The 17,284-nt window shown below is 45.0% G+C and overlaps 1 pseudogene; it reads right to left on the bottom strand.

The window, feature by feature from the left end:
* Positions 1 to 14,842: 14,842 nt before the first annotated feature.
* LOC147035267 (uncharacterized) lies at positions 14,843 to 16,595 on the bottom strand (annotated as a pseudogene).
* Positions 16,596 to 17,284: the final 689 nt, after the last annotated feature.

Below are 17,284 nucleotides of genomic sequence, written 5' to 3'. Positions count from 1 at the left end.
ACCTCGGATAACTCCGAAGGTACGGGTCCCTTACAGGACTGTGAATCGTCAACAATTCAGCCACGTGGGACAGGGTTATTTGCCAATCTTCAAAATTCCAAGAGACCCACGTGGCGAGATACTGAGGAATCTACACCCTCGATTGAGCTCGAGCGGAACGAGCCGTGAGTGTGCTCAAACCGTGCGTAACCCGAGTGGAATGTTACCGAGGTCCATTGGTCCAAATGTACAACTATGGTGGCAACGGCCTTTTTAATCACCCAACACGCACCGTGCTAAACCAATGAAGGAAAGGACAAAGACGAGCTGAAACATTCAACAAAAGGGATATTTATTTACAAGGTGGGGAAGGAACACATAAAGGGTAGAGTTAAACCGACTATAAAGGATGCAAATATTGGACAGCAAAAGCATTAAACCAGTTGCTACTTAAAGAGGGGCCCACAGACACAGACACGCACACACGGATACCCAGAAAGAGAGATGGACCTCGAGGTCTTTATTCAGCTCTCCAGCCGAGAAGGATAGTTCAGCTGAGAGTCATGACGGCTGGCTACCTGGGCCGCGAGCACGCAGCTGGTCGTCCACCCCTTCCCGGAGCTCCGGTCATCAAAAGACAGACCAGGGCAGCCAGACGCAGACCAGCGTCGAGATGAGACCAGACCAGGGTCGAGATGAGACGAGACCAGCGTCAGCGACAAGATGAAAACAGACCAGCGTCAGCGACGAGATGCGATCACATAACCAGACCAGCGTCGAGATGCGATCAGAGAGCCAGACCATGCGCTCGAGCAGACAGGCGCAATTATTTGTTCTCCTTTCTTTCGTCGTCCTTTTCGTGTGCTGTCCGCTCATGCGTGGCCTGCTCTCTTTGGGCGGACCGCATGTCGAGGCTCCGCCTTCTTGCAAAGGATCGCCCTGGCTCTGATCCGCTCGTCACCCATTGGCACACTCTCATTTGGCGCCAGGCCAGAACGAAACGCTTTGTGAGCGCGAACAGCGCGGACAATTCCTCGAGCAGTGTTGTTGTTGGCGTTGTAGTAGTTGGTTGATGTGGGTGTTGTAAAGGATGTAATAAACCTGAATAAAAAAAAATAACTCAGAGTGCACACATGTAATTCCCATGAGACACAGGGGATCGATTCTAAATATAAACACATACTTGTCGAAATAACTAGGCTCATGGACTGCTGTCTGTTTGTGTGCACAAGGTTTCCAAATCCACAACAATATGTATACATATATATATATATATATATATATATAGTCATCCCCCGCGAAATCGCGTTTCACCTATCGCGCCCCCACTTCATCGCGGTTTTTCCCTTGGAACCGAACTAATTTTTTCTGCGGATTCCCCCGGTATATCGCGGAAATAATATATAAAATATAAATTATTTAAGCAATAAATTATAACGCGTGGCGCTCGACCAATCACACAACGCACGAGACAAAGTTTTGCTTGTGAACTTCGAATATTTTCTACGTTTTTTTCTCCAAGCCCCACGATGCCACCCAAACGCCTTGTACCTTCTAAGGCTTCTGGCAAGGAACCGAAGTGCCAGAGGAAGGTTTATGTTCACTCGATATAAATCAAACCCAATCGTGTTTATACACCACCCAGCGTTTAATAATCACTCGATATAAATAAAACCGAATCGTGTTTATACACCGCCCAGCGTTTAATATTCACTCGATATAAATCAAACCCGATCGTGTTGACAAACCACCCAGCGTTGAATATTCACACGATATAAATCAAACCCAATCGTGTTTTGACACCGCCTAGCGTTTATTATGCACTCGATATAAATCAAACCCAATAGTGTTTATACACCGAGGTTATAAAAAAATAGGCATTTTTGGTGGAGGTGTCCATTCATCGCGGATTTTCACTTCTAGCGGGGGGGGGGGGTTGGAACGTAACCCCCTCGATAAACGGGTTACAACCATGCCATCCTCACCACTCCACCAGCAACCGTCAACATCTCCACGAACACAAAAGGGGAACAACAACAACTCCCACCCCGATTTCCCTGGTAAACAAGAATGACGGTTGGAACTCAACTCCCACCCCGATTTCCCTGGTAAACAAGAATGACGGTTGGAACTCAACTCCCACCCCGATTTCTCTAGTGGAAAGTTCCCCCTCCCCCCCCCCCCGCGTGCCGCGACGGGAGGGGCGGGGTGAAGGGAAAATAAAAGGGCGCATGGAGGCGCCGCTAAAGAGAGGTCAGGTCAGGGCGGTCGGTCGGTGAGAGTGTCAGTGTCAGTCGGCGGTTCATGGTCTTCTGACCGTCTGGGTCTTGGAGAAGCGGTCCGTAGAGCGACCCGCTTGTTGGAGCTTGCAGTCGGTGGAGAGTCCGGGCGTCGCGGAGGGGACGCAGACTGGAGCGCCGCTCTGCCAGCTGTGTCGTGCGGACCTACGCGTTCGTACAAGGAGCGCCGGAGAGAGCTCGCCCACCATCGCACCGCGAGGGTGCAGGTAACCTGCAACGGTCTCGTGGGACTCGTTCGGTCTGCCAAGTCCCATGCCATAAAGGCCCACGGGCCCCATCTGCCCCCTTGTCTATGAGGGTGGCTTCTTTCCTTTGCTTTTGAGTAAATGTGTGTTGCCGCCATCTGAAAAGTAGAACTGTATAAGTGTTGCCGTGTGTACGCATATTCGGTTTAACTCTTGCTTTCGGTTTATATGTGCATTTTGATTATTGTGGCTGTATATACGTGCTTTCCGTGTGCCGCGGAATAAATGTGCATTGTGTTGAACTGTTTTCCCGTTTCGCTTCGTCTCCTTCCTTTTAATTGACCCTCCATCCTGCTTCACGTAAAGGATTCGTAGTGGGCTTAATACGCCCGGTAATTAATCGGAACCGTGGAGGCCGACGTTAACACCACTCGGTTATCACTGTAGCACGGAACGGACCGCTTAAGCGGTTCGTGTCCGGGGTCGGCCTGTGGCGTGGTGCGATCGCCCGGTCGACCATTCGCGCACGTACTTAGGTAGATCCAATTTGGCGAGCAACCCTATCCTGCGCGGGTGGGCAATTGGCACGATCGTGGTGAGGTTAAACTCCCACCCGTGACGAGCTCCCGGCGTTGGTCCGAGAGGGTCATGACTGAATTGTCCGTCCAGTGAGCGACGCGGTCGCGATTTGAGTGACGCGGCCGTTCGCACGCCGGCGGGCGCGAATGTCACTTACATCACTCCTTCACGCGGGGCCTCATATATATATATATATATATATATATATATATATATATATATATATTTATATATATATTTATATATATATATATATATATATTTATATATATTTATATATATATTTATATATATATATATATATATATATATATATATATATATATATATATATATAAATACAAATGTATATGTGCATATTTACGATTATATTTATGTCTACCTATACTGTTATATGTATATATATGAGGCCCCGCAAGGAGGAGTGATGTAAGCGAAATTTTTTAGTGATATGATGATGATAGGTTCGGATGATAGGGTAAGGGTTAAAATAGTGCTATATGGCATTAACACAGATGCCAACCCTCCCGATTTCATCGGGAGGCTTCCGAAAATTCACCCAAACTCCCGCCCTTACGATCACTATCCTTATCCTCCCGAAATTTTGATATTTTTGCACTGTTCACTAATCAGAATGTACTAGTATGAGAATTGAATGAAAAGCATCGTCTGCTACGTATAGCATGTGGTAACTCCATAACGTTCGCTGCTACCAAATTGTACGTAAAAAATTGCAAATTCAAATGAGGAGAAGCGAAACATTGGGTCTGGATCTCGCTTATGCGATCATGCACTGAGATTTAGTGCATGCGGTATGTGTGCAACACAGTGCATGCGGTATGTATGCACAGTGTATATGCATGCGATACGCTCACTGCATGCAGCTGGGCCCCGTACCAGCCCGGCGGTCGCGACCACCGTGCGGTGTTTAACAGCCGCTAGAGTTCTACGAGTCGCGCTGCAGCTGTGGAACATCGACTTCGAAGTTACCGATGCTTCAAGCCCTCGATGTTGATTACGAAATGGCAGAAAAGAAGCTTACGAAGACCAAGAAATGGTCTCAGAAGTACAAGACCGAATACAGTCTCCAATACCCGTGTATTCGAAAGTCTGAAAGAGGAATTCATCATGCGTATTGTACAGTATGCAGCGTTGATATTTCAGTTGAGCACGGAGGTCGCGATGATATTCGGAAGCACGTTGGAAGCAAACGGCACACAGACATTGCAAAGGAGAGATCTTCGAGCACGAGTACCGGTACACTTCTGAATTATTTCACCAAACAAGGGACAAGCGAGGAAGAGGATGTTACCCGAGCGGAACTTCTCTTTCGTGGATTTATTGTGGAACATAACTTGCCCATATCAGTCTCAGATCATGCTGGACCTCTATTTCAAAAGATGTTTCCAGATTCAAAAGTTGCTTCAAAGTATGGATGTGCAAGAACAAAAACTTCAGCAATAATTGGTGAGTTGTCAAATGTTACTGCTTCATCTATTGCCGATATTGCTAGACTAGCTCCATTTAGCCTAGCTACAGACGGTAGCAATGACAGTGGTGAGGCCCAGCTATATCCTGTCCTGATTTCGTACTATGACAACAGTGCTGGGATTGTGAAGCAAGGTTTGCTAAGTTTGCCTGCGTGCAAACAAGATTCCACTGGAGAAAACATTTTCAAACTGCTTGATCATGAGTTCAGTGACAGGAAAATTCCGTGGGGAAATTGTGTTTCCTTTTGTGCTGATAATGCCTCTGTCATGGTGGGCAAGCACAAAGGAGTCGCTGCTTATATCCACAAACAAAATCCAGAGTGCTACATCATGGGATGCCCTTGCCATATGATGCACAATACGGCCAAGAAGGCGGCTCAGGCCTTACCCATTGAATTAGATGACTTTCTCATCGATATTTACTACTACTTGGACAAAAGTAGTAAACGCGTCAAAGGAGTGAAAGCACTGCAAGAACTCTGTGATGCCCCGACACACAAGATTCTGAAGCATGTCGCAACAAGGTGGCTGTCCCTTGGTCAGTGCCTAGACAGGCTGATTGAACAGTGGGAGCCACTTCGCCTCTTCTTCAAAGAAGAAGTACGAAGAAAAATGCAACCAACTGTAGCCAAGACTCTAACAACGAGCAAGAAGGACGGCACTGTATCTACTGCCAGTACTGGCACTGCAGGATCAAGCACTAGTGGAGCAGCATTCACCACTACCACTGCAGTGTCTGCTGCGAAGAAGACAGCAGGGACAGCACCAAAACCAATGCTGAGAGCAGGTAGCATCACCGGCCCTTCATCACGTTCATCTACAAAGCAGATCCCTTCAGAGTCGAGAAAGACTGTGATAGTCCCATCTACAGGCAAAGAAGGACCCAAGTTAAGTTCTGCTTTTGCCAAATCACTTGATAGAAGCTCAGCAAAACCTTCGAATCAGAGGTCTTCTTCCTTGGCTGCACCTACCTCAAGCTCTCTCCTCAAACGTAAAATTGGATCTGGTACTACGAGTCTGACCTCTTCTGCTGGCAGTAAACGCAAGTGTGATCGCCCTGCGGCTAAGTGTACTACGAGTTCTACAACTAAAAGTGCATCTTCCTCAAACACTGTGCAGGAATCTAGAGAAAAACGTGTCAACAGGATGTTCTTGTCTCCACAAACAAAACTCTATTGTTTCTTCCTTCGATATGCTAACAAGCTTTTTGAGAAGGGGAATCTTCTGCTCCAAAGAGACGAACCCTGTATTCATCTCCTGCACGGAGAATTGAATGGTCTTCTGAAAGATATCTTCGTACGGTTTTTGAAACCATCGGTGTCATCGGTTGCTCTGGTAAATGTACCCTTCTCTGACAGAAATCATCAGAAGAATGATGAGGACCTCATGATTGGGAACGATGCCAAACTGTATATAAGGGAACAAAGGAGTCTCAAGAAATCCACCTTCACTCTCAGTGAGTCAGACATCCAAGGTTTCTTCAGTGCAGTTCGCTCATATTATGTGAAAGCCTGCAATTACATTTTCAAAACCTGGCCACTAGATGATGAATTAGCCAAGCATGCTCAGGTGCTGGATGTTAAGCTACACCAAGAAGTGGGGTTTGACTGTGTGGAGTTTTTCATCAAGAAATTCCCCTGTCTGTTCAGTGGCGGTGATAGTGACATAGACAGTCTTGAGAGTGAATTCGCTCACTACCAGGCAGACGCCTCCATAGCTACAATTGCTACTGAGACAGTGAGAGTGGATGAGCAGTGGCATCGGATTTCACAGCTCACAGATCCCTGCACTGGTGCCAAGAAGTATCCTAATTTGAGCAAAGTGATGAAGGGAATCTTGGTCATTCCTCATTCGAACGCATCATGTGAGCGGGCACTCAGTCTTGTACGGAAGAATCATACTGAATTTCGTCCCAATTTAAGTGTCAAAACCCTGGAAGCTCTCTTAATTGAAAAACTAGCTCATAGCACCCCTTGCTACCAGAGAGAATACAGCAAAGACATAATCAGAAGGGCTAAAAGAGCCACACAGCTGTCACTCAGCAAAGCTGCCATGGAAAAGGCAAGCAGCAGTAGTACCAGCCAGTAAGGTAAGAAAAATATTGCTTCTTTTGTGCTTTTTGTTAATCTTTGATTGTCCCCTAACTTACTAATATTAACATACATGTAACATTAAAAAGTGCACAATTTTCCCTTTTTTTTGTTCAAAAAGTGGGAATTCTTAACATGTTAAATGCTCCAAAATAGGGCTCAGAGGGCACTAGAGAGCGTCTAGAATCCCAGAGCTTCCAGGGCCCTAAGGCGGGCCCTGGACCCCGCCGCAAGGGTCGAGCGCTCCACGCTCGAGATGTGCGCATCGCGCACATTATTTGGTGTCGGTTGCAAATCCTCCCTAATTCTGATTTCCAAAAGTTGGCATCTCTGCATTAACTCCAAAATTCCCGATGTGTCCCTTACATCACTCCTCCTCACGGCGCCTCATATATATATATATATATATATATGAATACAAATATATATATATATATATATGAATACAAATAAATATATATATATATATATATATATATATATATATATATATATATATATATATACATACACATATACATTAGCCTGGTGTTGGCGTAGTGGTTAGGGTAGCGGCTTGGGATCCAAAAGGTCCTGAGTTCAAGCCCCGTTGGCCGCTTGAATTAATACACACCAGGAGGTTGACTCAGCCTGTCATCCTTCCGAGGTCGGCGAAGTGAGTACCAGTGTACTGGGCCCGGTGTATGCCCCGGTTAGAATAGGTCTACCATATCCCTGTGTCGTAAGAGGTGACCAGGGTTGCATCAGGAAGGGCATCCAGCTTAAAACCTGTGCCACATCATTATGCGGATCATAACGGATGACCCGCTGTGGCGACCCCCTCACGGGAGAAGCCAAAAGAAGAAGATATATGTGTATATATATATATATATATATATATATATATATATATATATATATATATATATATATATATATATATATATGTATGAGCCTGGTGTTGGCGCATTGGTTAGGGCAGCGGCTTGGGATCCAAACGGTCCCGAGTTCAAGCCCGTTGGGCCACTGAATTAATACACCAGTGGTTGACTCAGCCTATCATCCTTCCGAGGTCGGCGAAATGAGTACCAGTGCACTGGGCCGGTGTATACCCCGGTTCACTAGGTGTACCATATCCCTGTGTCGTAAGAGGCGACCAGGGTTGCATTAGGAAGGGCATCCAGCGTAAAACATGTGCCAAATCACTATGCGGATCATACGGATGATCCGCTGTGGCGACCCCGAAAGGGAGCAGCCGAAAGAAGAAGAAGAAGCATATATATATATATATATATATATATATATATATATATATATATATATATATATATATATATATATATGTATATATATATGTATATATATATGTATATATATATATTATTACGAATTCGCGCCCGCCGGCGTGCGAACGGCCACGTAACTCGAATCACGGCACGTCGCCCACCGGACGGACAATTCCGTCGTGACCCTCTCGGACTAACGCCGGGAACTAGTCACGGGTGGGCCTTTCGGCCTCACCACGATCGTGCCAATCGGCCCCCCGCGTGGGATAGGGTTGTTCGCCAAATTAGACCTACCTAAGTTCCCACGCGGAGGGTAGACCGGGCGATCGCACCTCGCCGCAGGTCGACTCCGGACACGGGCCACTTAAGTGACCCGTTCTGTACTATCTGGATAACCGAGCGGTGTTATCGTCGGCCTCGACGGTTCCGATTAATTATCGGGCGTATTAAGCCCACTACCAACCCTTTACGTGAAGCAAGATGGAGATTCAATTAAAGAAAAGACGAAGCGAAATGGGAAAACAGTTCAACATAATGCACATTTATTCCGCGGCACGCGGAGAGCACACATATACAATTAAACAGAATGCACCTACAGCAATTGCAACAAAAGAAACACAACAATGCAGATCTACTACCGACTACGCGAGCACACGGCAACACTTAAACAGTTTTACTTTACAGACGGCGCCAACAACACATTTACTCAAAAGCAAAAGGAAAGGGCCACCCTCAAAGACAAGGGGGCAGACGGGGCCTGTGGGCCAATATTTGCGCGGGACCTGAAAGAGCGGTCAGGTCCGCGAGACCGGGTGGATCCTACCCGTGACTTTGTGATGAGCCGCAAATGTGGCGGCGCGGCGGTGCCCCGACTTCGTGCTCCTTCGTGGGTTTCGTTGGCACTACTTGGAGTGGGGTGGGAACGGGGGGCCCCCTTTTCGCACTATCTCAGCGTGCAGGGGGGGGGAATTGTTGATGCTCTGGGGAAAGAGGATAGCTGGCTTGCTTGGGTCCCACGACGAGCGATTCCACTGCGAGCTCGTCGCCGACCGCAGTCTTCCTTGCCTCGGACCCGAGTTATTCGGTCTCTTCCGCCATTCTCCTCAGCCGACTGCAGCAAACCACCTGTACACCCTCGCCTCCCGACTCCACTCCGCGCTCCAACCCGACTCTGCCCCAAAACTCTCTACGCCCTTCCAAGGCCGACTCCCCGCTCCTCCAAGTCCGACTCTGCGCTCAAACCGACTCGACCGCGCTCCAAGCTCCAGGCTTCCTCTCTATGGAGCTCCCCGACAGACTCCGAACCCCGACAGACTCCGAACCCCGACAGACTCCGAACCCCGACAGACTTCTAACCCCGACAGACTGCCCAAATTCGCCCTGCGCTCGGCGCTTTATAGGCCGGAAGGAGAACCAATATGCAAATTTCTGGATCAGAACGAGCTCGGGGGTGGTGCCACGCTCGCCCATTTGACGGAGGAAAAGGGGCGTGAGTCTCCCCTGATCCGAGAATTTGCATATCTCGATTCTCCACCGACGCGCCTGGAGGCGGGGCCAAACCACCATGCGCTTGCTGATTGGACGGATCAGAAGTGGGCGTGGAGCATTCCTGATCCGAATTCTCCTCGGAAAGGCCGCATTTTGTACTCGTGGCTCGGCGCGCGTCTTGCACGAGTCCAGGACAGCCTGACGCTTGGTGCTCACAAGTGGTGCGTGAATGGCCGCAGAAGGAGAGGTGAAGGTGGTGGAGGGTTTAAGGTGGTGGTTTATGGCCATTCGTGCCGTTTGGAATGGCGGTGATGCGGTGATGCGATGTTTGCGGGAGCGAGTTGTGAAGGTAAAGATCGTGGCTGTTGGCGTTGTTGTTGTGAAGCGGCGTTGTGGTTGGTGGTTGTTGTGTAATGGCGGTTGAGACGTGGTTGGTTCAAAATAAAGATAGAACAGAAAAACGACTATCTCAAAGGGTCGCAGCCCGAATGAATCACATTTATTCCCTCTAAACAACGGGTTTGGGCTAACTACACATGTACTTACAGAGATATCTAACCGACGGGACCTGAATGGTGGTTTGCAAATTTCCTCAACCGCAATATATATATATATATATATATATATATATATATATATATATATATATATATATATATATATATATATATATATATATATATATATATATATGTATACAAATATATATGTATGTTTTAAAGGAGGGATTCCTTAATAGGAGGCGGACGCGTTGGTCCTTGGAGATTATAACGTAAATGGGAGGGTCAGGGCCCAATGGCAGAGCGACAGAGGCACAGGGGAGCACAGCACAGGTGGGTTTATCGTCAAGGCTCCACAACAAATATATGGTCATGGCAATTAAAATAAAACAGATTTAATGAAAATAGACAAATATCTACAAAGGATAACAAGTCAGAATATAATAATATGTGAGGTAAACTAAAATCTAAGTTTAGGCGTCTCTACACATAGACTTAAATACAGACAAGGGGAAAAGATATAAAAGAAAATCCTTCCTTTATTTTGGCACTTGGCTTGGTCCAGAGATGATCTTCATGGAAAGTGGAATTGAGGTACTTCTATTTGCACATGTAGGTGCGCGCAAAATGGCACCAAGCCACTCTCTCGCAACGGGAACGTTCGTCAGGCAATTCGTGAGCAGCATTCAACACCAAGGCTCAGAGATCCCATGCAGCTTCTTTGGCGATCCTCCTCACTGACGCTGCGGCTTTGCAGAATCGTGCCGTCCCTTTAGTGACAGACACGAGGCCTCGAGGGCCGAGGCCCGTCCCACATGACCAGAAAAGAGTCGATGGCCAGCATCTTGATCAGTGCGCAAGCCAAATCGCCTGAGCACAAATTCGACAATTGTGCCATCTTCTTCATGCATCAAAGGAAAGTCATTTTGTCGTGCCGAGAGGAGAGCAAAGTGAGATACTCCATTCCTACCACGACTACAACTGCCCTCCTCACACCGACCTCATGCGTTCCTCCAGATCTCTCTGTCTGATGTCACTCCGAACCCCCATTTCCTCCTCTAGGGTGTGACTTGCTTGCACGAAACCTGGGAAGGCAGGGCCTCTTCCTACTTGGTCATGTTATAAAAATGCAATTCTTCCATGGTTTGTAATACAAAAACATAGGGAAAAGTCATGGGGGGGGGGCAATTACATTCTGGGAGAACTAATCCTTAATCCCTATCTAATTGAAACTGCAATTTATGAACCCCCCCCCCCTCCCCCAATGTGGTGACAAATAAAACTTAAGCTCACAGTTTCCCGACTTAATTACATCAAGATTTCTCCTACACGTCCACAGGCCAAACAACTCTATTCACTCCTAACTTTCCTCTGAAATTCCTCCCTCTACCTCCACAACCATAACTGTGTGTGTGTGCGTGTGCGTGTGTAAATATATATGCATGCATGCATGATCAACATCAATTAAATATGAAACAGAGCCACCTTTTTGGATTTCAAGCATATTTGCCCTCATTAGGACAACATTCCGAAAAATATCTAACCAATGATCACCACATTCATCATTTAACCATTACACGCACCTCCTGGCTGTTATGGGGAGCATCACCGCGGATTATGTCTCACATGATAAAACCACATAATCTGCAAAAAACAACCATCCATCTGCCACCCAACTGATTGTTGCCGCTAATGCAAACCACTCAACGAGAAGGCACGTGATGTGTTCGGCGGGTAAATCAAAACGTGGAGTGTGACATGCATTCCCCTGATCTCCTTTGGACATAATTTGATGTTTAGCTGATGTTAAGCGGTTCTTCCTTAATAAGAGGTGGATTTCCTATTGTGGTATGTGAAACATGCGGTGGCCATCTTGGAGTGTATAATGGAGACTGTGTCATTTGCGATTGAGCAAGTTTTGCGCTGAAGATCCAATCTGTTTTCCATCCAAAAATATCCAATTTTATGGATCATGGCATAAATATGAACCCTAACTGATGTTGTGTACCAACCATTCTTGCGATATCAGATGGGTAACCCATGGAGTATTTGTGTCATATTTCACTCACTATCGTTTGTGAAATACTATCACATTAATACTCTACTTGTGGCCCATTGGATATCAAAACATTGCTCCACAATACTCGTTACATTCTCTGAATATATTTTGGTGGGAAAGCCATCAAACTGCTCATTAAATAATAGATCCGAGCGGCTCTGATGTTCAGTTTCAAAATAAATCGGCCCAATTATGTTAACAATGTTAACATTCTTAGAGCACTTGGTCTCACTAACATTGAAATGTTAACAGACGACGGACATCGCCACCCATTTTGTAATGGTTATTTTAACCTTACAATATGTACAAGGTTATATTGGAGAGACAGGCATGTGGTGAAGCAAGGCAACAATTACGTCAGTATCTTTGGAGATGACAACACACACTTTGTATCTTTCCTTGATTGAGTCCAGAACATTAAGGAGTATGCGAAGATCAGCTTCTTCAAATGTGGTTTGAAGGTGTGCTCGTGCGTTCTGGCCAGCTTTGTGAATTTTAATACATTGCCAATCCTCTTCCTCTCGGGTCACCTGTCCGAGTACAGTAGGATACTGATCACTTTGAGGAATATTTGAACGAAGATGGTTGTAGATATATTGTTATGGATCGAGTGTCAAGGTTTATCACGAAGGAGCTCCTCAGATCTTAACCCGACCTCTGGTCCTGATGCCACCAGCCAGAGATAACTCTGCAGTCCGAGAGGTTGCTTTGCAACCGTGGCCTCTGATTGGAACCATTTCTCTCTTTTATAACTTTTAAAAATAACTTTCTTTAATGAAGATCCCAAATGAAAACAAGAAGAAGCTCATTAACAAAGCAAAATCACAGCAGCAGCTTTTTTTAGCTCAGATTGTGTGTCAAAAAGTAAATAAATAAAGTTTAACAAATGAATTATATAAGGTGACATGTGTGTCTGTCTGTGTATCAGTGGCCGTTTTCGATGCTGCTTTTGTTTTTTTTAGTCTGGGTTCGAATCTTCGAGAAACTACGAAAAATAGGGGCAATACCACTGGGTGCTCACCTGGTAGAATAACAATACAGAGGAAGAAGTCAACCTGGGACGGAATCAGCCATATGTACCAATGAACCAATGTTATTGCAAATACTTATTTTGATGGGAACCCCCCCTCCCCCCCATGAACCCCCTGAAACATCGATTTTTTTTTGATGTCGGAAACAAACTTTGTTACATCACGGGTGATTAAGGTTCAGGTCAAGTTTCATCAAAATTGTGTGGTTTTGGAAAATAAATCAAATACATATTTTGTGGGACAGCCCCTGTAAACCCCTACACCCTGATTTTTTTAAATGTCATAAACACACTTTAGTACATCATTGGTGATGAAGGTTGTGGTCAAGTTTCTCTGAATTGTGTCTACTTTCTGAGAAGACAGCAAATACCAATTTTGGGACACCACTACCCGCAAAAAGCCGTTTTAACCAAATTTGGTCAAAGGGTTCTAACTTCAAAAATAAGTGTGATGGGAAGTTGATTTTGGTGTCGATGCATAGGTTTTTGATACCAAATAATTAATTGGCACCATTATTAGCCTCATTGGAGTGGACCTGATTTGCATAATTTCAAAATGACCACCAAACAGTTCAGGCGAAGACAGTTTAGGGACGTGCTAAATTTCACTAAAAGTTCAGCTTTATCCTTGTGCCTACATCTCAGCAAGGAGCACGATAAATATTGCCTTTCTAAATTTAATATCATCAAATATGGCATACGCACAGATTAAGCTGTGACGAATAATACGTGACCTGCGCAGAAAGCCAACAGCCTCAGTCATGGAAGAGGAAAGGCTTGCTACAATTACCAACTTTCATCACCGAGTTCGATATTCTTTATCAAGCCATGGGATTTTTGCAAGTGCTGGGAGATGCCTTCTTGCATTGACAGAAATTGACGCATTTGGCATTAGCAGTCCTACAAGGGTAAGTTGAAGCACACTTAGCACATGAACAGACAACCAATGGGATTCAAGGGTTTTCCATGATGTCTCAGGTATCAACTGTTCTTTGTCCTGCTCATAGCCACAATCTTCTGGCTGCAGTGACATCACATTTTCTGGATCATGATGAATCTCCAAAGCATGCATGAAGGTGTACGCATTGTAAAAGCTACGCTTGATATGTGGCAGGTGTCCCTGGCTGGTTGGAGGTAGGTTGTGATGAGAACTCATTTCGTGTGGTGGAAGACCTCGGCCTGCAAATCAGAAAAGTTCTTGGAATCACTACTTGATTTTAGCACTTTGATCAAGTAACATTCTGCATTCCTGATAATGGATGGGGAAAGGGTTGGCATTGTCCAAAATTGCTGCAGCAACTTATCTGGTTCAGCTTTCAAAGCAGCCTTCTTAGTCCCAACTTTGCTGGTGATATCACTTCCCGTAAGGCTGTGTACAGCAGGTATGACTGCACAGAGGTGACATCCGATACACTCAAACAAGGTGTGAAGGGGTACATACCGTGTGCTATCTCCAACTCCAGCTCGAACCCACAGCTCCTCCAGGTTATATTGGAGAAAGACAGGCATGTGGTGAAGCAGGGCAACAATTACGTCAGTATCTTTGGAGATGACAACACACACACTTTGTATCCTTCCTTGATTGAGTCCAGAACATGAAGGAGTATGCGAAGATAAGCTTCTTCAAATGTGGATTGAAGGTGTGCTCGTGCGTCTGGCCACCTTTGTGAATTTTAATACATTGCCAATCCTCTTCCTCTCTGGTCACCTGTCCGAGTACAGTAGGATGCTGATCACTGAGGAATATTTGAACGAAGATCGTTGTAGATCAGTTTTTTTCAAGGAGAAGTTTGTTATTGTTGGATTGCCAGAAAGTTTTCATATCTTTTGGCAGTGGTGTTGATGGCTCAACTGCACTGTATTCAATGGGTACAGTCTCAGTACGCCTCTTTCTTTTGAAGTTCTGGGGAGCTGATGGCAAGTCCTTCATGGTTCAAAGTTTGGGTCACAATTTTGTCTCCACGTCCCAGAACATGAACAGATTCTGCATTCATAATATGCATCGGTGTTCTCCTTCTCCCACTGTGGTGTACATAGTACATGACCTGAAAAAGTGACAGTACCTTTCTGCAACGTTGGGGAGGAGAGTTTGCCATCCAATGGCTGGGTTGGTTGGATCGCACTTTCAGCATCTGTATCATCATCAAGCATTTCAGTCATATGCTTCTCCTCTTTCATGAGGGCGTCTGCTATTTCTTTGTAGGTTTCAGGATTGAAATTATATGAATGACCAAAAAAACGTAGTACAGGTTCAGGGATATTCATTGTACTCAATGCATGTTTAAGATATTGTGCATCACAAAAGCTATCGTCAAGGCCAAAATCATAATCATCTCGAGCCTTCCTGATCACACTGGCACATTCTAGCATAGGTTCAAGAGAACGAATATGCTGAACTAACACATTCTTTGGAACACTGAATACCATCATTGATTTGTTTAAAGCACTGGGATATGTAAAGTCAATCTCACTACCGAACTGGTTCATTCAGAAAACTTTTACATCTCTATTGCAAAAGTTACATTTTTCATCAATGTTGTTCAAACTATTTCTGATAACACAAAGTTCGTAACCCCTGCTATATTTTAAGCATTGTTCTAACTTTTTAGCAACTGATTCCCTGCAACCTGTTTTTCAGACACTTTAGGTTGCAAGGCTTTGTCGTGAGAGTAATACTTATATAAGTATTTAGTCATACAAGTCTAATGGTAGTACAGATCTGTTCCAAAAACAGAATGCAGGTCTTGAAGGTCACAAGTTTGGGTGAAGACGTCATCTTGAAATAAGTTTGTCGCTGCTAGAAAAGATAAAGCATGGCGAGATTCACAAATGCGATATTTAGTGTACTGTTTGTGTAATTTACTGTCACAGATAATACAGTTCACTTGCTGTAAGGCTGTCGTGGTCATCTCTGTATTTGTTGGATTGTGGACAGCCTGGGAACGAATTCTTCTACCTTCTTCCTCTCCTTCGTTCTGCTCAGATACCGCAGGGTCTTAGCATTTAGCGAGACTCTTCTTTTTTCTATCTAGAACAGATTTCATGGTGTACTTTTTGTAACGGTCATTGGTCAGATGATAAACAAATTCATCTCCTTCAACCAGCTTAAGTCGCTTGGAAACTTGGTCATTAAAGATGTCACTTGCTTCTTGTATCCTTTTGCAGCCATTGATTGTGCGAACAGTATAATCACCCAAGTTATTCTGGCAGATGATGCATCTAGTCACATCAAACGAAATATCTTCAGTTGGTGCTGAGAGTGTTACAGACTCCATCATTAACAACAGATCTTTGCTGCAATCCGAGACTGTTGCTGCACACATAAACCTCTGGCATCAACTGGACCCTGTAAATATAAATGTGAAAGACCGGTAAGCAGAGATACACTTTTCCCTAAGCTTTAGAATACAGGCCATTTTCAAAATCCATAAACATCAAATATGTTGGGAATTTGGTTCAGCAAGCCAAAAAAAGAGGGCACCGCTAACTGGTCTTGGGCTCCTTTCATTTTTGAAGGCCTATTTCACTCAAATTAGGTCTTACAGTGCTATTAGAGTGCCACAAGATGACCAAGAGCAATCATGGATGTGCTATAGTTACTACGATAATCTGCTGTCTTGCCTAAACAGATGAAATGATCTGTTGTGTTTGTAACCAAGGCTCATCATACTCCATAGATATTGACCAATTGGAAGGATCAAGAAAACACATAGGCCCCCTAAAATGAAAATGATATGAATGCAGCAGTAGTTATCATTTTCCTCAGAAACTCACCCTTTAATTAGGGCCCTGTCACACCTTGAGGTTTTAGCCAGCGTATGGCAAGGTATCAAAATGTATGTAAAACGCTGGCGTACGCTGAACTATTGATGTTTTTTTTAAGTTTTGGGCATATAATAATGTGTTGTACGTATGCATAACGTATTAGTAACGTACACAGAACGTTTCAATCACATATAGATAACTTATACCAACGAATGCTGAGTGTGTTGGCGGCGTTCACAACCTATACCCAACGATAGTCTAACTTATACATAGCGCGCGGCAGCGTATCGCCGATGATCACGTGGCGTAGGCTATTCATAGGCTGCGTCTCGACGATTCAAATCAAAACCACACCAGACATCGAAGTGTGAAGCCGCTGCCACACCTTGACGTTTTAGCCAGCGCATGCCGACGTATGAAAATTTGCCGAACAAAGCTGGCACACGTCGAATACATTATGGCTAAGTTTTGTATACATTAAGAGCACGCTGGCATACGTCGTAGTACGTTGGCAGACATCGTAGTATGCTGGCAGACGTCGTTGTACGCCGAGT

Source organism: Eptatretus burgeri, chromosome 1 (genome assembly GCF_056783735.1).
Source record: "Eptatretus burgeri isolate ZD-2024b chromosome 1, Ebu_testis_v1, whole genome shotgun sequence".
Classification (NCBI taxonomy): Eukaryota; Metazoa; Chordata; class Myxini; order Myxiniformes; family Myxinidae; genus Eptatretus; species Eptatretus burgeri.
Note: the sequence above shows the minus strand (reverse complement) of the source record. Positions and strands in the feature narration are given on the sequence as shown.